This window comes from Phascolarctos cinereus, unplaced genomic scaffold (assembly GCF_003287225.1).
Source record: "Phascolarctos cinereus isolate Bilbo 61053 unplaced genomic scaffold, phaCin_HiC Scaffold_726;HRSCAF=1367, whole genome shotgun sequence".
Taxonomy (NCBI): Eukaryota; Metazoa; Chordata; class Mammalia; order Diprotodontia; family Phascolarctidae; genus Phascolarctos; species Phascolarctos cinereus.
In genome coordinates this window covers 163,933,967-163,957,350 of record NW_027556098.1, presented here as the reverse complement: position 1 = coordinate 163,957,350, position 23,384 = coordinate 163,933,967, and positions in this window count along the sequence as shown.

Sequence of the window (23,384 nt, the reverse complement as noted above, 5' to 3'; positions counted from 1 at the left end):
TTCCCTCATTCAATCGCTTCCCTTATTATCCTAGGTATATTAACTCTTTCTGGGCAGCACCTTTTCAGTTTCTAGTATTCAATATTACCTATTTTATCTTTTATAATTGCCCCTATATTTTGTTTGGTTAAGAATACATATACTACCCATAGGGGTGAGAGGTATGTGATCTGTTTCTGAATATTCCCCCAGCTTAACTTGTTTATTTTTTTAAGGAGGATTTTGTAACTGAATATAAAAGTCTTTTATGTGCTTTGAGAGTTTGATCTTAAGATACTTTATGTATTTTGTAGTGATTTGGAATGGGAGTCTCATTTCTATTGTTGTTTCATGGACTTTGCTATTATTACATAGAAAAACTGTTGATTTTTGATGATATATTTTGTATCCCGGAAATTTGCTGAAGCTATTACTTGTCTCACTTAATATCTTTCCTGACTTATAGGGGTTTTCCAAGTAAACCATCATATCATTAGCAAACAAGGAAAATTTTATTTCCTCTTTGCCTATTTTTTAAAAATTCCTTTTCCTTGTCTTGTTGTTATAGGTAGCATTTCTAAAACTATATCAAATATTGGTGGGGAGAGTGGGCATCCTAGCTTTAATCTCACATTTATTGTCAAAGATTCTAGTATATCCCTGTTAAATATGATGCTTACTTTTGGTTTTAGATAGATGCTTTCCATAATATTAAATAAAGATCAATCCTAATTTTATTTAATTTTTTAATTTTAATTTTTTTCTTTTTGCTTTGTCTGATGGCATGATGGTGACTCCAGAGCTTTTGGATTCATTTGATGCATAGTAATTCTTCCCTCAACTCCTTGGTTTTATTTTGTGTATGTTTTTGTTTTTTGTTTTTTGTTTTTTAAATATGATTCTTGTAATTATAATTAACAGATTACAAGTTTTTATTTTCTTATTCAGCCTGTTACTTTTTCATTTTATTGGATTGTTTAATCTATTCACATTTAAAGTTTTAAGAAACAGGTTGGAACAGCTAGGTGGTGCAGTGGATAAAGCACTGGCCCTGAAGTCAGGAAGAACTGAGTTCAAATCCAGCCTCAGACCAAACACTTGACACTTACTAGCTGTGTGATCCTGGGCAAGTCACTTAACCCCAATTGCCTATTAAAAAAAAGAAATAGGTTTAAATTTTTCTGCATTTGTTTTTTTTTTTCTTTAATTATGATTTTCCAACCCTCTTCCTCCTCTCCCCTCCCGCACTTCTGCTGTAGCGATACTACTATGTTTCTCCAGTCATTTTACTTTAATGTTTTTTAAAAAATTGACTCTGTTGCAACTGGTTCTCTTTACCTCAACCCACATCTTCTTTTCTTGTTTGTTGCACTTTTCTTTTTAGGCTTTAGTATATTTATTCCTCTCTTCGCTTTTATGTAGGTATATATTCCATCACTCTCAGTTAAGGAAAGAGATTCCCCATTTCTCTCCTCCTCTTCAGCTGTCCCTGTTCATTAGTTTTTGTTTGTTTGTTTTTTGGAGGCAAAGGTGGGTAAATGACTTGCCACACAGTTAGTAAGTGTTTGAGGCTGGGTTTGAACTCTGGTCCTTCTGATTCCATGGACAGTGCTCTATACACTCTGCCATCTAGCTGCCCCCATTATTTTTTATTTCACTTTTGCACCTCTTTCCAAAAAGGATTTATGTCACTCTCTTCATTATCCTTCTTCTCTTCTTCTTTTTTCTAGACTCTAATTCTTTGATTCATGACCTCTTGTAACCTAAAGGATTACTTACTGCACAGTTTCAGTTTAGGTTTGGATCTCAAGATATAATGACTTGTACTCAGTGTGAATTTAACAAATTATCACATTTATTTTACAATGAGTAATAATGATTAAAGCAAAACACATAAATAAAGGTGAGAAAAGCACTCAATATAATAAGTAATGATCAAAATAAAGGAAAGGGGGAATAAAAAAAAGAAAGAGCACACACTCATTGACCAGGTGAGCTCAAATACCCAATAGACTGGGGAGACTGAAGAATGGCCAAGAGGTCTTGGTCAGGGAGGCAAGGGGGGGGGTGTCCTGCTCCAACTCAACAGAAGCCATGCATGCATTCTGCTTCTGACCACAACAGAGATTTGGTGTCCTAATCTCTGACATCAAAGTACTCCAAAAATCCCCTTCCAGATGACCCCTTTTATATCTATGTAAACCAGGGAAAAGTAATCTTGATATTTTGTTTTGTGTACGTATCCTTGGTGAGTGCGCAGGTCCAGGCATGCACATAGCCTAACAAAAGTTGGGGCTTCATCAGAGCCCCAAACACCTGTTTATTGTGTAAGTCTCCAAGGAATGATCAGTTCCTTGGACAGTTAAACACCTTTCTCAAGAAAAATGTTCCTTGAGATGAATTGCTTTCCCAGGTAACATAGTTTGTTGGTTATTTAATGTTCTGTTTCCATGGTCTCCATTCATGGTAACTCCCATTCATCTTTATGTCAGGTAATGAGACAGTTACACAGGGGGCTGGGGAGGATCTATCCTCCTCAGTTTCCCTTATTCCTCTATAGTCATCTTCTTGTCTCTCTCTGTTCTCCATATTCTTCATACAATCTAAGCTTCCAAGGCATCCCTTTCTAGGCTCTACTCTTTAGGTCCTTTCTGACATTGTCTTGTAGAATTTATCCTCTGGATTCCCATTTTCCACTCTCAGAACAATGCCAATTATTGCAAGTATCAAAGAAGATATTGCTCCATGGCAAGCCACCCCTTCCCCCAATGATCTATACACTCACTTCTTGACCTTTTTTTCTACATTTACTTGGAAATCTCTTTCCTGTGTCCAAGTTCTCCCACTTCTCCAGGGGATAATTTTCCCCAGAGGTTTCTTCACCACCCTTCCCAGAACAAGTACACATTTCAGTTGCCACATCTCCAAGCCACATGGAGAGTTAAGATTCTCATTTCACTTCACCCATAGAATCATTCATCAGTAGACCTTCCTCCTACCTTCAAAGTAAAGCCTCTTCCTTCTTCTCTTTTCTTCCCACCCTTCCTCACCTACTCCCCTGTCTTATCTTTTTTTTTTTTATGAGACCACAGAGGTCACCTCCTCTCCTTCATTGGTATCCCTTGATTTGACCCAGATGCATCACTCATTCTTCTCTATCCCTGTGCTCCCTTCTCTCCTTTCATGTATTTTCTTATGTCACAATGTTGTCTCTTAGAAGAAGCTTTCTCCTGTCATGTTCCTAGGTTTTGTTTATAATGCCTCCTTCTACTTCTTCACTTTTACCTCTGCCACATTTCTGTCTTTACTTCTCTCTTTGTGTATATTTAGAAATACATGTTTTACTGGTCTTCCTATTATCTCTCTGTTGTTGTAGCTGTCTGCCTTTATTCTTTCCTCCTGAAATTCTATTGTTTGGAGTATTCAAGATGCACATGATCTCTTCAGTTCTGATTTTCTTTCTAAAAATGTTTCAAACTCTTCTATAAAGAATATTGAACTCCACTGTTTTGGTTGGTATGGTTAAGGTCAAATTTGCAGTATAGGTCACCCTGGGCTGCATCTTGAGCTTCAGTGATCATTTTTTCAACCCTTCCTCTTTTTCTCTAGTGGGTGAGGGATACTCTTGTGTTATTCAAATATCCTTTGTTTCCTATTTTGCAGTCTTCCTTCTGGTGGCTTGTTGAAGTTGTTTCTGAATCGAATTAACTTTAACCTTTCTTCGTCTTGGTGTCTACTGCCTTATTAATTTATTAATTTGTGAATTGGACTTCATTTTTTCATGTTCAGACATCCTGGGCAGTATGTTGTAATTTCACGTTCTCCTCAAATTCCATAAGGTCCTCTGTCTCATTAAGTGTTAGATCATTTTCCTTCATTTTGAAATACTTGTTCAGGAATGTCTTACCTTGTTTACTAGAACTGGAATCCATTTTCTTTCTGTTACAAGTTTTTTTCCTGTTAATTTCACTGTTTATGTTCAAGATCTTTGAATTTCTTCTTCTTGAAATCTTTGATATTTTCAACACCCTTCTTATTTTCTTTGTACTTTACTCCCTCCTCTCAGACTATGATTTCCTTTTGATCTCAAAAATTTAGCCTCCTCCCACACTGAAGTAATTCATGGTTCATTAGCCTAGGTCTCTACCTCAAACAACTTTTGGGTGTTCATAAATGGCCCCAGCTGGATGCTGTGCTTTTCCCCTCAGACTTGGTGAAGGGCTGCATAGCTTCCCATATTCAGAGTATTCTGTCCTGGGTACCTGTTTCATTCTCTCTGTTCCTTCATTCTCTGGCCTGGCACCAGTGATTCAGAGACTGCTGCAATGGCATTTCAGAGCCTACTGGCACCAGCAGTCCATAGTCGGCTTTCCCTGGCACTTGCATTTCATGAAATTACAGTATTGCTTCAGTGTTGCAGGCCCAATCGGGCTTTTACTCCTGGAGGGCTATGGACACACTGGCTGTTGAGGTTTAAGCAAACTTCAACATCCTGAAGTCAGGGTCTCTATGGCACTGGAAAGAGGGAGGGGAAACAGGGTTTATGGGTGGGATTTGATACAAGTCTGTGTTGTATCACTGGGTGTACTAATATGACCTTACTGCTTGTATTATGAGAAGTGAGGGAGGGGTGCTGAGAAAGCTCAGGGTCAGTGAATTTCACTACTTGGATGTGTTATTTTTGTTTTTTGATAGGGGGTGACTTCTTTGGATTCTAGATGTTCTAGACAATGAAAACAGCTGAAGTTGCTTTATCTTTGGCACAGAATTTCTGTTTTGGAGAGGTTTGAGAAGTTGTAGGAATCAGTAAATGTCTAGTATGCTATCTCGTTGTTGATGTGACTTGTAAGCTCCATTATAACTTTTGTCTAAATATTTACTATGTCCTCTTTCATAACTGTTAAAAATCAGTCCCTCAAAACCCTCCAAATTATATTGAGCTCCTCTGTGTCTACTTACTCTGACATATCTTATTTTAAGTTTTGTTTACTTTAGAGCTATTTTACTTTCTCAGGGAGCATGTTAAAGACAATAATGTTTGGGTCTCTGCTGTTTGACCATGAGTTTGGTTGAAGTAGTGCTTTTGGGAAATTTAAGCAGAGATAAGCAGGTTTGGAACAGCTATTGTGAAGAATGGGATAGTGAATCAATTAAGGATGACTTGAATTTTTGCCTTGTTGTAGTAAAGATCCAGTTGAGATAAAAAACAACAACAACAAAGAACGGTAATTTGTGATGAGCTTAATCAGCACTGTTACATGATTTTTTTCTGGAATGATTCAGCAGCACATGAATAGGAGCAAAGGAAATTGATCATGTATTTAATCCAAAATCACATCTTGTTAAGGTGTAACTGACAATAGGAAAAGGGATAAAGGAATTGAGTGAAGACAGTGTATAGTTGAGTGAGGATACTATAACCAGTGCAGAGTAAATGGTGTGGGAAAGAATTAAGAAGTGGAGTGAATAGAGATCTGGATGAATATGAAGACCAGAGTAACAGGGAAACATGAAATGATAAAATAATGATAATAAAAAAAGAATTTCAGATTTCGTGAACTTGGAAGTAGAACACTAATGCTTGATGGCAAGGTCAAGATTGGGAACACTTCTATGCATAGCTGACGTAAAGTGAAAGAGTAGTTCTTGAGAACTGAGTAGATTTAGGACCTAATAAGTTAGAGTACTTGAAAGAGTAGCAATATATATATATATATATATATATATATATATATATATGAATTTCCTAGTATGAAGGTAGGGTATGAGAAGGACAGAAAAAATACAGTTCTGTAAGTTTGATCTCACTCTCCTATGGAAGCCACATTTATTCATGTGCAACCAAGGCTTATGAGGGGATGATATTTTTGTAACTTCTGATCTTTTTGTGATAGTTAAGTAAATTACTTTGGTAAATTATTTATTGAATCCAATAGCTACTTGTAAATGGGGACCACACAAACTAAGGCTTATGAACTACAGTTTTAGGAGTAGCCAGCCACTCACAGAGTTATTCCTATAAGTTAAAGTAGTAATTCCCCTCTGGAAACCCAAACTGTTAGTGAGAGTGTAAGTTGTGGAGGTATTCTACATGAAATCAAGAATTTGTAAGAAATCAAGTTCAAGATCTGTAGCTTATAATCTATGGGTTCAATTAAACTCCTCATTGCCTCCTTCTTTAAAAATTAAGACATTTGCCCTTTTACAATTTTATGCCAGTGTTCTTATTGTCCATTTCCTCTCATACCCTGGGATGTAGTTTCTCTGTGCCTGATACATTGAACTCATCAAGGGCATCCAGGTGCTTTCTCACTATCTCCTTACTTCATTTCTCCATAAATTCCCTATTAGCCCTTTTGTTTTGTTCTTTCCAGCCTACAAATTATTTTCCTGGTAGAGAAAGCAGTGCAAAATGGGTTAAATATATCTACCTTTTTGCCATGAGGTGCATCATGTCTGAGCAGTGGTCTTAGCTCTTCTTTGATCTTCTTTTCTACAGCATGGCTTACAAAATATTGTATTGTGCTTAGTTCTTACCAGTCACAATACATTTTGAGGTGAACCATGGCACAGTTTTATATTAATTGTCTATTACTACCCTTGTTTGCATCTTCTATATGGCTTTAACAAATTGCTTTATGCTCATGGTCACATTGTTCACGTTAGACAACCCTACTTTTCCTCCTCAGTGTAATTATTTTTTTCCTTTTGTCCAAATTTAATTACTGAAAGCCTCCCATTTCTCCTAGTGTCACTTTTTCTCTGAAAATTTAGGTCACCTTATCCTCCCTATCCTTTCTCTGAATCCTTTAAATTTTATCATATACAGATTTAAAGCACTTGTTATATCTTGCCTGGATCTCCTCTACTCCTTGAAAGATAAAGTGGCCTAGCCCACTCCAACATTTTCATCATTTCTCCTTCAACAAGTAATTTCTTGCTGTGGTGAGAATAGTGTTTCCCCTCATTAGTTCCTCCAAAGATGAAAGGGTAGCATTATCACTAAGACAAGCCAAAAAATTATTAGCTGCTTTACTTTTGGCAGAATACCTCTAGCAGATGTCCAAATAATTGAAGGCCTCCATCACTACTAGATTATGCTTCCTTTGTTCAAATTCCAACTCTGCTGCTTAGTATGTGTGCAATGTCTGTTCTTTTGTGTGTGGGGGGCAAGTCACAAACTCTTCAGGCCTCAGTTTCTTCCATTGTGACACAGGAGATTGAATTGGCTTACAAATTCTCCATCTAGCTCTAAATCTTATGATTTTTTGACATCCAAAATCTCTTACAGTATCTAAAGGTAAGATAATAACAAAAGATTCACAGAGGGCCAACATTTTCAGTTCCTTTTAATACTGATGCCACATAAAAACAAAATGAAAAATTTTAAACAAATTCATATATGTATTTATAGTCTATTACTCTGACAAATATTGGTATGGATGTATGTATTCAGTTAATTCAGTAGATTGTTCAGCGCAACATTCATTTTAGAAACCAGTTACATATCTAAGATATTATCATCTGTTCAATGTGACAGATGACTTTCATAATGCAAGCTCCTGATTAATCCTATAGAGCAAAAGTTTTTGAGAGTATAATTTGTGGATTTGTGTTAAAATAAGCTGTTTATCTGAAAGATGTGATCTAATCCAATTTAGAGTGATATACAGACAACCAGCAACATATTTGTTCCATTTAAAAATCATACACTGTTAACACAGCCTCTGAGTCAATAAAGTCTGTGAATGAAGGATTTGGCTTTTTTATCTTTTTGTGGTATGTGTACCATTTTCTTTCCTTTTATTTATCATGTTATTGAACATGATTCATACTGAACATGATTCCATACTCTCCTATGGCATCTTCCTTAATGAGTGGTGTGTGAAAATAGCTAGTACTTCTTTAACAAATAAAATCTCTCGTCTTCCCAAAAGTACAATTTTTAAATTGCATTAAACATCAGTAATTAAATTTTAGCAATTCTGATGAGATTTTTCAAGACATCCTTGAATACCTTTAAAATTACATGTTTAGTGTAATGTGATATATATTGACTCTCAAAAACACATTAAAAACAAATAATTTTGAGATTAGAAAACTGATTTCTCTATGTATGTTTGCTGACATCCTTTTCAAAGTCTACATTTTATGAAACAATGTGAGAGAATAAAGTAAAATAAATGGATGAATGGATTCAAGTTTACTGGCCCAGCTAATTATCAGTACACCGCTTTCTATTAAAATAGTGCTTCAAATACAATGGATGCTATAAAATTATCTTCTTAGTATCTCTTTGCTTCAGGTATTTATTAAATTCTCATTTAGATAGCCACAAGAGAGAAATTATGGTATAAGTAAGGAAAAAATTTCTAGGTATTAAGGATTAACTTTGAATCTCATTCCCAAAGAATGAATTGTTTTTAAGTGCTTACAATGTATAATTAAATCTTTAGTGCTTTGAAAAAAATTCTATAAATCTGGGAACACTTGCGGTTATGTTTAATAAGTGGTAATAATCAACTGTCTCAGAAATTTGCTTCTACCAATGTACCAGTAATACAGACTGTCCTTGAAGTGATCTGCACACAGAAAACACTTAATAAGTGTTTATGATTCCCTCCTATATGGAAAGCTCTGCCAAAAACTTATTCCATGTCCTTCTCTGACACAGTTGCCTCATCTTGTATGTGAAAAAGTTATAATGGTGGTTGGGGATACTGGAGAGGAAGGGGAGAACAAGCACCTACTCTGTGCTAGGCACTGTGCTAAGTGCTTTTTACAAATTTACCTCATTTGACCTTCATAACAACCATGAGAGGCAGGTACTATTATTATCCTCATTTTACATTTGAGGAAACTGAGGCAATCAAAAGTTAAGTGACTTGTCCAATGTCACACTGCTAGTAGGATCACAGTGTTCCATCCAGTATGATACCAGCTGCCTATTAGATTATCTCTAACATAATAGCTAATCATAAGATTGTTTTCCCTGCTTTCCTATTCAATGAATAACTAATTAGTGGGAGAGTATCACAGGGAAAAATTTTTCCCAAGTTTGTTTTTATAGTTTTTGTCTAAGATCTTAGGATCATTAGTTAAGACCCTGTCTCTTTTTAGTTGGCAAATTCAGTTTATTATTTAGTTACTTATTGATAATTTTGTTTGACACTGCAACTACTTCACAACATATACTTAAACAAAACTTCTAAAATAAGTTCCTTGACAATTCATTTGTTACTAATAGAAAATAAATATAGCCTTTAAATTTAAAAGTATGAATATTTAATACTTTAATTTTCCTTATGTAATTTGATAGCTTCTTGATGATGATTATGATAAAGATGATAAGGAAGAGGAGGAACATATGAAGAGGATAATTCACATTTGGATTGTATTTTAGTATTTGCAAAGTACTTTTCTTATAAGTCCTTAAAGACCTATGTCTGGAAATACCAGCATAATTTGAAAATCTAGAAAGGGCAACATTTCCTATAATAAAGCTATGAAAAGGCATAGGAGATATGAGGGGATGAAATTCAGGAACATATTATCATTATGTAAAGAATGACATACCTGGTAGATTAGAGGCATTTTTTGCCCTATCATACATTATCTATCCTTGAGTCCACTACCTAACTAATCGCATGCCATAATCTTGCAAGGGGTGAGGCTTGCCTGTTCTTCCCTATAAGATACACAGAGATCCTAAAATGTGGCCCTATCTTTGGCAAGTTTTAGGTCTCATATGTGTCAAGAGGGTCAAAGGTCAGTCACTGGGTACCATTATATTCCCTACTAGAATGTGTGCTTCTTGAAGTCAGGGTTTGTTTCATTTTTTGCATACTAGGCAGCTTGTAGAGGCTCATAAAGCTTTAATAATTGATTTGTACTACCGTCAACCACCATTCCCATTTAAAAAAAAATAGCAAACACTGCCCCACCCATGCCCCCAACTGCCTAAGAGTTATCAATGCTTCATGACATTAACTGCCTTGTTTTTTAATATCCCAAAACTTAGGCAGTAGCAATTTTCAGATGTCTGAAGGGACTCTACTCTTTAGGATGCATCTGTTGTTATAAGCAATGCTGTACTAACTCAAGCCCATTCAATGTATTAGAATGCAATGAGACATGAAAAGTCAATAAAATGCAGTAAAAACAGCTGTACTGATAATGAGATTAAAATTATATAATTTCTGGTTAAATTAAAATAAAATAGCACTCCCCTCTTGCTCCACATTCACAATCAGTAAAGGTTAGACAAAAAAGCATCTTCAAAAGGCAATTGGAATTCCCCTAAAGCCTTCAACTCATCATACTTAGTTCTTTTATTCCTCTGAGAGAAAGGAAAGTAAATATAGCGTATATATCCCTAAAGGACCAGCCTCTTTTGCATAAAATAGGTGCCTCTAATTCCACTCCACATGTATATGGAGATTATTTATCTTTCAATCTTAATTATCCAGGAAACTTTTGAGACATGGTAACTATTCAATACAGACAATAAAATTGTATTAAAATTCATTAACTTTACTCCTAGAAAATACATTCAGATCACTCAAAGTCTTTTTTTTTCTTATTTTCAATGTTATTATATTATCAGTTATTTATTTTCTTCATATTGTAGTATTGAGGTGATCCTGGCCTCTTAAATGTTTTTAATAGTTTTTTGTCAAATTACATGTAAAGACAATTTTAATTGATTTTTTAAAAAAGTGAGTCCCAAATTTTCTCCCTTTCTCCCCTTGCTCTTCCTAAAAAGGTTACATATGTACAATCATGTAAAACATATTTCCATATTAGTCATGTTGTGAAAGAAGAAATAGACCAAATAAAAAAACATGAAAAAGATAAATAGAGTGAAAATAGTATGCTTTAGTCTTTATTCAGTCTCCATCAGTTCTTTCTCTGGATATGGATAGCTTTTTTAAAAATTTTTCATCATGAGTCCTTTGGATTTTCTTGGATCATTGTATTGCTGAGAAGAGCTGAGTTATTCATAGTTAATCATCATACAACATTGCTATTACTGTGTACATTGTTCTCCTGGTTCTGTTCACTTCACTTTGCCTCAGTTCATGTAAGTCTTTCCAGGTTTTTCAGAAATCTTCCTGCTTATTATTTCTTATATCAAAATAGTATTCCATTATATTCATATACCATGACTTGTTCAGGCATTTCCTTAATTTACAATGCATTGCCATCACAGAGAAAGCTGTTATAAATATTCTGTACATTTAGGTGCTTTTCTCTTTTTTATGATCTCTTTGGAATACAGACCTAGTAGTGGTACTGCTTTGTCAGAGGATATACAGAGTTTGATTGCCCTTTGGGCATAGTTCCAAATTGCCCTCCAGAATGGTTCCACCAACAGTGTATTAGTGTCCCAATTTTCCTACATCCTCTCCAACATTTATTGTTATCCTTTTCTGTCATATTAGCTAATCTGGTAGGTGTAAGGTGGTACCTAAGGGTTGTTTTAATTTGCATTTTTCTAATCAATAATGGTTTAGAGCATTATTTTATATGATAATGAATACCTTTGACTTCTTCATATAGAAACTTTCTGTATCCTTTGACCAATTTTTACTTGAGGATTCAGTTCTCTGAAGTTACACCTTTATCAATGACATGCTGTTAAAAAAAAAACCCAACTTACTTCTTTCCTCCTAATTTTGGTTGGACTGTTTTTGCAAAAACTTTTTATTTTAATATGGTCAAAATAATCTATTTTCATCTCATAATGCTTTTGATCTCCTTGTTTGGTCATAGATTTTTCCCTTCTCCATAGAACTGATGGGTATTGCTCTCCTATTTGTTTATACTATCACACTTTACGTCCAAATCATGTACGTAGTTTGACCTTATGTGGCATATGGTGTATGGTATGTGGTAAGATGCTGGTCTTTAAATAATTTCTGACATACTGTTTTACAGATTTTCCAGCAATTTTTGTCAAACAAATGAGCTCTTGTCCTAGAAGATATAGTCTTTGGGTTTATCAAACACTAGATTATTATGGTCATTTACTACTGTGTCTTGTTGGCCTAATCTAGTTCATTGATCCACCACTCTATTTCTTAGCCAGTATCATATAGTTTTAATGATTACCATTTTATAGCATGGTCAACCTCCTTCACATTTTATTCACTAATTCCCTTGATATCCTTGACTTTTTGTTCTTCTAGATAAACTGTGTTATTATTTTTTCAAGCTCTATAAAATAATTTATTGGCAATTTGATTGGTATGGCACTGAATATGTAAATTAATATGTAGAATTGTCATTTTAATTATATTGGTTTGGTCTACCCAGATCTGACTTTATTGTTGTGAAAAGCGTTTAGTAATTGTGTGACTCCTTCTTTGATGATTTTCCACTTTACATACCATTGTGATTAATTGTTTTTTAAATATTAGGTAGAATTTAATTGTTAATGAATATGGTCCTACATATTTTTCTTAGGGAGTTCACTAAAGGATTGTTCTTTTTCTCAGATGAAGCTATTTAAGTATTCTATTTCCTATTCTGTAATCTGGATTTCATATACATATACATATGTGTGTGTATTTATATTTATTTATATATAGCAAATACTCATGAATTTTGTTAAGATGACAGATTTATTGCCATTTAATTGGGCTAAATAGTTCCTAATAACTAATTGTTCAAATTTACTCATCATTGTGGTAAATTTGCCCTTTTCAGTTTTGATACTGTTAATTTTTTCTTTCTTTTTTAAAATCAAATTAATCAGTGGTTATCTATCTTTTATTTTTCATAAAATCAGCTCCTAGTTTAATTTCTTAGTGTAATAGTTTTCTTACTTTCAGTTTTATTAATCTCATCTTTGGTTTACAGGATTTCCAATTTGGTATTTAATTCGAGATTTTTAATTTTTTCTTTTTCTAATATTTTTAGATGCTTGCCCAATTCATTGAACCACTCTTTCTCTATTTTATTATGTAAGAGTTTAGATATATAAATTTCCTTTAAGTTCTGCCTTGGCTATATCCCATAAACTTGCATATATTGAATAATTGTTATCATCTTCTTTCATGAAAGTATTGACTGTTTCTATGATTTGTTCTTTGACATACTCATTATTGATGATTAGAATAAGTAGTTTCTAATTCATTTTTGATCTATGTTTCCTTTGAGGATTCAGTTCTCTATGTATTTGAGAAGTTACACCTTTATCAGTGACACTTGCTGCAAAAAACAAACAAACAAACAAACAAAAACCCCAGCTTTCTGCTTTCCTCTTAATCTTGGTTGCACTGTTTTTGCAAAAAAGTTTATTCTGCTATAGTAAAAATTATCCATTTTACATCTCTTAATGCATTCTATCTCTTCTTTGGTCATGAATTCTTCCCTTCCCCATAGTTCTTCATTGGACTCTTTATTGAATGTAATTTATACTGCATTATGAGCTGAAAAGGATGCATTTAATATTTCTGCTTTTCTACATTTTACTGTGAGGATTTTGTGCACTAATATATGGTTAATTTTTTGTGTAGGTGCCATGTGCCAATGAGAAAAAAGGTATATTCCTTTCTATCCCCATTCAATTTTCTCCATAGGTCTACCATATCTAACTTTGATAATATTCTTTTCACCTTCTTAACTTCTTTATTTTCCATTTCATGGTTAAATTTATCTACTTCTAAGTGGGGGAAAGTTGTGGTCCCCTATTAGTCTAGTTTTACCATCTATTTCTTCCTGTAACTATTTTAACATTTATAGAAATATGGATGCTATAGACCAACATCTTACACAGTATATAAAGATAAGGTCAAAATGAGTAAATGATTTACAAATAAAGTGTAATGCTATAAGCAAATTAGGAGAGCAAGGAATAGTTTACCTGTCAGATCTATGGAGAAAGGAAGAATTTATTTTTAAAATTTATTCTTATTATTTTATTTTCCCAGTTACATGTAAAAACAATTTTAACATTCATTTTTAAAGCTTTGAGTTCCAAATCCTCTCCCTTCCTCCTTCCCTACCCAACCCTCATTGAGAAGGCAAGCAATTTGACACAGGTTATTCATGTGTAGTTATGCAAAACATGGCCATAATAGTCATGTTGTAAAAGAAAATGTAGACAAAAAAAAACTTCAAGAAAAATAAAGTAAAAAAGGATGCTTCAGTCTATATTCAGACACCATCAGTTCTTTCTCCAGGGATAGATAGTATTTTCCATCATAAGTCCTTCAGAGTTGTTTTGGATTGATGTATAACTGAGAATAGCTAAGTCGTTCAAAGCTGATCATCTTATAATATTGCTATTTCTTTGTACCCAGTACATTTTACTTAGCATGAGCTCATGAAAGTCTTTCTAGTTTTTTTTTTTCTGAGAGCATTCTGCTCATTATTTCTTATAGTACAATAGTACTCCATCATAATCACACTCCAAAACCTTTTCAGCAATTCTCCAATTAATGGGCACTTCCTCGATTTCAAATTCTTTGCCCTCAGAAAAGAGCTTCTATAAATTTTTTGGACATACAGATTCTTTTACTTTTTTTTATATCTCCTTTGGGATATAGACCTAATAGTGATGTTGCTAGGTCAAAGGGTATATATGTGGTTTTACAGCCCTTTGGGGATAGTTCCCAATTTCTCTACAGAATGGCTGAATCAGTTCACAACTCCATCAACAATGAATCAATGTCTCATTTTTCCCACATCCCCTCCATCATTTGCCATTTACCTTTTCTGTCCTATTAGGCAATCTAATAGGTATGAAGTAATACCTCAGAAGTATTTTAATTTGCTTTTCTACAATCAATAGTTAGAATATTTTTTCATATGGCTATAGATAGCTTTGATTACTTCACCTGAAAACTGAGCATATCTTTTTAACATTTATCAATTGGGGAATGGCTCTTATTTTTATAAATTTGACTGTATACATTTGAGAAATTAGGTCTTTATCAGAAAAAAAATCATTTTTTTCAAAATTTCTATTGCTAATTTTATTTCCCTTCATCCTATTTCCCCCATTTATTCCATTCTCTCTCTCCTTTCGCCTTGTTTCTTCTCAAAAGTATTTTGCTTCTGACTACCGCTCCCCCAATATGCCCTCCTTTCTATCACTCCCTATCTTTCCTTTATCCCTTTTCCTACTTTTCTGTAGGGTAAGATAGATTTGTATACCCAATTGTGTGTGTGTGTGTTATTCCTTCTTTAAGCCAGTTTTGATGAGAATAATGTTCACTCATTCCCCTTAACCTCCCTTCTCTTCCTCTCCAGTGTAAAAGCTTTTTCTTGCTTCTTTTATGTGAGACAATTTAGCCCATTCTACCTCTCCATTTCCCTTTCTCCTAATACATTCCTGTCTCACCCCTTAATTTTATTTTTTAGTTATTGTCCCTTAATATTCAACTTACATGTGTGACCTGTCCCTTCTAACTACCCTAATAGTAAGAAAGGTCTTATGAGTTACAAATTTTCCCAGCCTATTACTTGACTTTTAACTCTTTGTTAAAGTAGGGCTATGCTTCCAGGGTGGAGGGTACACTGTCCCAAGCTTCAAGGTTGTTATATTGCTGTTTTCAAAAAAACTTCTAGGGACCCATAAGTTTTCAATTCTTCCTAGATGGTATGATCTAAGGTGAGGTGCTTACTACTCTCTTGATCTGTGTTCTGGTCTATGAGTGACCACAAGCACTCTTTTCTGCACTGGAACTGTGAGGAGGGTGCCTCCTTTCACTCCGGCCACAAGCTCTCCTATGCTAGTGCTTCTCCTTGATCTGGAACAGCCACTCAGGACTGTGACCTGATTGTAAGAATGGGCAAAGCAACAGAGTACTGCCTCAGTGCTAGCAAAAAAAAAATACCACCATAATCTCCTTCTGATCAATTGTTCGACTCCCTCATCATCTTTGGGCTGAGAACTCTCAAAGCAGCTGCTACCATTGCTTATTCAGTCACTTCCATGGCCTACTCCTAATTTGCTGTGGCCAGGGCTGTGCTAGTGCAGCCTGCTCTGGATTGTGCTCCATTCTCAACCAGGTGTGACAGACCTTTCCTGCCAACCTTCCAAGTTGTCTTAGGCTGGAAATTTGTTTCACTTCATCTTTTTGTGGGTTCTGCTACTCTAGAATTTGTTTAGAGTCATTTTTAAAGTTACTTGGAGTGGTTTAGGGGAGAACTCAGGTGAGTCTCAGTCTTTACTCTGTCATCTGTCTCTCTCAAGGGAAAAAATTTATGACCAAATGTAAAATAGAGAATTTTATGAAATGTAAAAGGTATAATTTTGATAAATTTGATTAAATTAACAAAGGTTTTGCACAAACAAAACCAATGTTGCAGAGATTAGAAGCAAAGCAGAAAGATGGGAAACAATTTTTACAACCAGCATTTCTGATAAAGGTCTCATTTCTCAATTATATATAGATGACTGAAATCAAATTTATAAGAACATGTCATTCCCAAATTGATAGATGATGAAATGATATGAATAGGCAATTTTTAGATGAAGAAATTCAAGCTATCCATAGTCATATGAAAAACTGTTCTAAATCTAGATTAATTAGAGAAATGCAAATCAAAATAACTCTGAAGTACCACATCACACCTATCAGTTTGGCCAACATGACAAAACAGGAAAATGATAAATGTTGCAGAAGATGTGGGAAAATTGGAACACTATTATGTTGTTGGTAGAGTTGTGAAATGATCCAACCATTCTGGAGAGCAATTTGGAACTATGCCTAAAGGGCTATAAAAATGTGCATACCATTTGACCCAGCAATAGCACTTCTAGGGCTATATCCCAAAGAGATCATACAAATGGGAAAGGACCCAGATGTAGAAAAATATTTATAGCAGCTCTTTTTGTGGTGGCAAAGAATTGGAAATTGAGAGGATGCCCATCAATTGGGGACTGGCTGAGCAAGTTGTGGTATATGAATGTAATGGAATACTATTGTGCTATAAGAAATGATGAACAGGCTGACTTCAGAAAAACCTAGAAAGATTTGTATGGTATGATGGTGAGTGAAGTGAGCAGAACCAAGAGAACATTGTACATGATAACAGCCACATTGTGCCATGACTAATATTGATAAACTTAACCCTTCCCAGCAATACAAGGATCTAAGACATCTCCAAAGGCCTCATAATGGAAAATGCTATCCAAATCCAAAGAAAGAACTATGGAGTTTGAATGCAGATTGAAGCATACCTTTTGCTATTTTTCTTTTCTCTTCTGTTGAGTTTTGTTTCCTCTTTCTGGTGGTTCCTTCTATTGGTTCTGATTCTTACTTACAACATCATTAATGTGAAAATATATTTAATAGGAATGCATATGTATAGCCTATATCAGATTGTGCACTATCTTGGGGAGGATGGTGGGGAGGAAGGGGGAGAAAAATGTTCAACTCAAAAGCATATGCAAGTGATTGTTGATAAATTAAAATAAATTTAAAAAAATAACTTTGAGGTACCATGCCACAGTTAACAAATTGGCTAATATGACAGAAAAGGAAAGTGATAAATGTTGGAGATGTGGGAAAATTGAAACACTAGTGCATTGTTTGTGGAGTTGGGAACTGATTCAACTGTTCTTGACAGCACTTTAGAATTATGCCCAAAGAACAATCAAATTGCACATACCTTTTGTTAAAGTAATACCATTATTTGGTCTGTATCTTAAAGAGATCCTAAAAAAGTGGAAAGGACCTACATGAAAAAAATATTGATAGCAGCTCTTTTGTGGTCCCTAAGAATTGGAAATTGATGGAATGCCCACTAATTGGGGGAAAGACTGAATAAGTTGTGGTATCTGAATGTAATGGAATATTATTGTGCTATAAAAAATGATGAGCAGGAGGATTTTAGAAAAACCTAGAAAGACTTACATGAACTCATACTGAGTGAAGTGAGCAGAACCAGGAGAACATTGTACAGCAATTTTGTTTGACTTATCTCTTCTCAGCAACACAATAATCCCACACAATTCCAAAAGATTCATGATGGAAAAAGCTATCCACTTCCAGAGAAAGAGCTATGGAGTCTGAATGTAGAATGAACCATACTATTTTCACTTTTTTTTTGCTTTTCCTGCCTTTTTCCTATTGTTCTGTTTCTTCTTTTACAATATAACTAATGTGACTATTGTGGAAATATGTTTAACATGATTGCACATATATAACCTATATCAGATTGCTTGCTATCTTGGGAAAGGGAATTGGGTGGGAGGGAGAAAAGTTGGAACTCAAAGTCTTATTAAAAATGAATGTTGAAAACTATCTTTACATATCCTGGAAAATATCATTTACTAAAATTTACTAAAATACTATTTACTAAAAAAAAGTAAAAGAAAAAAATGTGGATGCTATACCATTTGATGCATATATGTCATTGTCTCTGGTAACTTTTAGCAAGATGTAGGTTCCTTCCTTGTCTCTTTTAATAAGATCTATTTTTTTGCTTTTGCAAATCAGGATGGCTACTGCTGTTTTTTTCTTTACTGCAACTAAAATAGAGCTTTACTCACTGTGTGCCTCTCTGCTTCATGCATGTTTCTTGTAAACATCATATTGTAGGGATTGTACTTTTTAATCCTCAGCTATCTGCTTCTGTTTTATGGTTCAGTTCATACCATTCACATTCACCATAATGACTATGAACTGTGTATTTCCTCCCATCCTATTTTTCCTCCTAGTTTCCTTTTCTCTCTCCTTTTACCCTTTCTCTCCTTATTTGTGTTTTGCTTCTGACCAATACCTCTTCAACTTGCCCTCTCTTCCATCAGACCCTGGTTCCTCCTTTTCTTAACTCCCTTACTTCTTACTTCCCTATGGGGTAAGATAGATTTTTACACACTATTATTTGTGTTTGTTATTCCCTCTTTGAGCCAATACTAATGAAAGTAAGGTTCAGGTGATGCCTGTGTCCTCATTCCCATCTTCCCCTCCACTGTAATATGTCTTTTGCACCACTTATTGTGAGATAATTTATCCCACTCTACCTCTCCTTTCCTTATGAACCCAGTTAAATCTCTTTCTCACTTGTTATTTTATCATATCATTCCATCAAAGTCACCTTATAGCTGTACTCTGTGCAATGTATAGACAGAGGATACAGGCAATTGCCCTAATAGAGATAGCTTTCTTAAGAGTTAGAAGTATCATCTTCTCATATAGTGATGTAAACAATTTAGCCTTAATGAATCCCTTCTGTTTTCTCTTTTCTTTTTACCTTTTTATGCTTCTCTTGAGTCTTGTATTTGACAATCATTGCTTTTAATTCAGCTCTGGTCTTTTATTCAGGAATACATATAAGTTTTCTGTTTCACTGAATGACCATATTTCCCCTGAAGGATTCTCAGTTTCACTGGGTAGTTGATTCTTGTTTGTAATCCTAACTCATTTACCTTCTGGAATATCATATTCCATATCTTCTGTTCGTTTAGTGTGTAAGCTGCTAAATCCTGTGTAATCTTGACTGTGGCTTCACAAAAAAGTAAACTTATTCTTTCTGGCTGCTTGTGATATTTTTTCCTTGACCTGGGAGTTCTGGACTTTGCATATCATGTACTTGACAATTTTCATTTAGGAATCTCTTTCAGGAAGTGATGGGTGGGTTCTTTCAATGTATTTTTTTTTCTTCTGGAGTATCTTAGATATCAGGACAGTTTGATAATTTCTTGAAGTATGATGTTCAGTTCCTTTTTTTTTTATCATGGCTTTAAGATAGTCCAATAATTCTTAAATTATCTCTCCTGGATCTATTTTCTAGGCTAGTTGTTTTTCCAATGAGTTATTTCACATTTTCTCCTATTTTTTCTTTTGTTTCATCAATTCCTGATATTTCATAGAGTCATTAGATTCCACTTGTCTAATTTTAATTATTAAGGAGTCATTTTCTTCATTTAACTTTTTTTAATTTCCTTTTCCATTTGGCCAATTCTACTTTTTAAGTAGCTTTTTTCTTCAGCAAATTTTTGTACATATTTTCCATTTTTTGTGCTTCCTTTATCAAATTATTGACTCTTTTTTTTAATAATTCTCTTACACCACTCTAATTTTCCTTTATTTTCTTCTACCTCTCTTATTTGATTTTAAATCTTTTTTTTAGCTCTTTCAGGAGTTCTTTTTGAGCCTGAGACCAATTCACATTTTCCTTTGTAGCTTTGCATGTAAACATTTTGATATTTTTGTCTTTTGAGTTTGTGTTTCAATCTTCCCTGTCACCATAATAAAGTTATTTTTGTTTGTTTATTTGTGTTAGCCTGTTTTGTTACTTTTCAGGTTGAGTTCTGCTCCTATGGCAAAAGGGGCATTGTCTCAAGCTTTTTGACCCAGAGGATACAGGCCCTGGATGCTTCTCTGGAATTGCACAGGTGCCACAGTGGTGGTGGTGGGTGGAAGGGTGCAAGTTACTAGCCTCCTCTGCTCTGCTGGGCCTGTGGAGAGCCTGATGAAGTACCAGAGCTGTGGGGTGTGAGGCATCTTTGGCCACTTGCCTGATCCCACAACATGAACAAGGGGCCTCAGTCACTGATGTGTGCTGAGGCTCAGCGCCTCTTGCTGGCTCGATGGAGCACAGCCTACTGTTGGCTTTCCCAGACTCTGCCTGCTTGGACTCTCCCTTTCTGCATGAGTGAGACAGACCTTTCCTACCAAATTTCCGAGTGGTCTTGAGATAGAATTACTCCATCTTTTTCTTAGCTCTGCCATTCCAGAATTAATTTTGAGGCACTATTTTATAGTTTTTTGAAATAAATTTGAATTTGAGATAGTCCATGTAATTCCCTGCCTTACTCCATGATCTTGCCTCCCAGAAATCCCCTGTTAAAGTTTCTCACTAATTACATGTCTTGGAAAAATCATTTTGGTCTCAGTTTCTTCACTCTTTTGACCTTAGTTTCTTCATCTGTAAAATAATGGGGCTGAGATAAATTATTTCTAAGAATTCATGTGAAAAATTACCTTTTCCATCATCATCATCATCATCAATATCAGAATAATAATAGTAGTAGTAGTAGTAATAGTAGTAGCAATGTGTGTGTGTGTGTGTGTATATATATAATATATATATATATTTATATTTTATATATATATATATATATATTATACAGATATAAAATCCTGTTAATGTCATTATTTTCCCTTAATATCTGCTGGCCTGTATCTCATTTAATTCCCATGTTATCTCATTATCAGAAGGGCAACCATAGATGGTTATTTGTATTTACTGTGGCAATCTATAAAAGAGATAAATATACAAAATTACCTTAAGTTCAATTAATCCCTTTAGTATTCAACAATGTAAGTGTCAGAAAAATGTCTAGGCAGTACTAAGTAATGTATAGGTCTTTTATCTTCTACATCTGGGTCACTGAGATGTGCTTTTCAGGAAACAGTTCATCTGTACCTGGATAGGACAATGATAAAAAGACATACCCAGGACTCTTAAGTGTTATTCAAAGTCTTAACTAGGAATTCTGGTACCAGGAACAAATTTAGTTGGAAGGTAGATGTCTTGAAGTAGGAGGAAGAGATTATCTATTATATTGCAGTCAAGTTGACAGATACAGTATTGAGGATAAAGATATAAGCAAAAACAAACAAATAACCGAACAAAACAGCCCCTACCCTCAATGAGTTTGTGTCTTTTTGGATATGATAACACACAATGGGGAACTAGAAAGCCTTGGAATGAGGGTAGAAGATAGCCACAAGCTAATGGGGAGAATAAGGTTCCAAAAGATGTTACCTTTTTACTGTTTCAACATTTAAGGACACAGAAACAATTTTTTACAGCAAGTATCTCTGATAAAGGCCTCATTTCTCAAATATATAGAGAACTGATTCAAATTTATAAGAAGTCATTGCTCAATTGAAAAATGGTGAAAGGATATGAACAGGTAATTTTCAGATGAAGAAATCAAAGCTATTTATAGTCATATGAAAAATGCTATTAATCACTATTGATTAGAAAAATGCAAATGAAACAACCCTGAGGTGCCATTTCACAACTATCAAATTGGCTAATAGGACAGAAAGGAAAATGATAAATATCAGATAGGATGTAGGAAAATTAAGACGTTAATGCACTGTTGGTAGAATTGTTAACTAATCCAAGCATTCAGGAAGGTAATTTGGAACTATGCCCAAGGTGCAATCAAAATTTGCATACCCGTTGACATAGCAGTACCACTACTTGGTCTGTTTCCCAAAGAGCTCACAAAAATGGGAAAAGGACCTACATGTAAATAAGTATTTATATCAGTTCTCTTTCTGGTGGCAATTTATTGGAAATTGATGGATACCCTTCAATTAGGGAATAGCTGAACAATTTGCATATATGAATGTAATAGAACACTGTTGTGCTATGAAAAATGAAATACAGGTGAATTTCAGACAAAAAAATCTGAAAACGTTTGCATGAACTGATGCTGAGTGAAGTAAGAACCAAGAGAACATTGTACACAGTACCATCAACATTGTATGATGTTCAAACATAAATGACAACTATTCTCAGCAACAAAATCATCCAAGACAATTCCAAAGAAGTAAGATGAAAAATTTTATCTACATCCAGAGAAAGCACTGATGGATTCAAAATGCAGAATGAATCCTACTATTTTTAGTGTATTTTTAAAAAATATTTTTGTCTGTTTATTCTTTCACAACATAACTAATATGGAAATATGTTTTACATAATTGCTCATATATAACACATATCAAATTATTTCCCATCTTATGAAGGGGAAGGTGATGAAAGGAGAAAGATAATTTGGAAATCAAAAATTTTCAATGAATGTTAAAATTTGTCTTTACACGCAATTTGAAAAAAATATTATTAAAAGAAAAAAATTAAAAAAGAACTTTAATTAAGACTGAACTTTGCCATGTTATCTTTGATCTCTTTGTATCCATTTTGATACCCAAATTATATTGTAAATTAATCATTGGCAAGGACTCTTCAACTTTTGTTTTTGTATCCCCATATCTGGTAAAGTTTCTGGGATATAGCAGGTACTTAACAAATATTTGTTGTTTAATTAATTTACTAATAAGGAGCAATCCACTTCTTTGCCCTGGATGCCATAAGTCAGTCTCAGACTTCTGACACAATTACATGCTAAATGCTTAATAAATACTTGGTAATAAAGATTGATTACTTGAGAAAAATCATAATAATAGAGACAAAATGCCCACAGTAGGTTATGGTATTTTCATAAGTAGCAGTGATTGGAGTGGGATAGTACAAAGTACTGGGGCACAATAACACCATTTTAAGATACCCACAAAGGAAGTTATTCAGAGTAGTTGATTGGAACTTCAAAGGTCAGTTGAATACATCACAAAATGTTGAAAGTTTCAGAGATCCCAGTGGCTGGGCTGAAAAGTGAATAATTCAGATTAACTCAATCCCCTTCC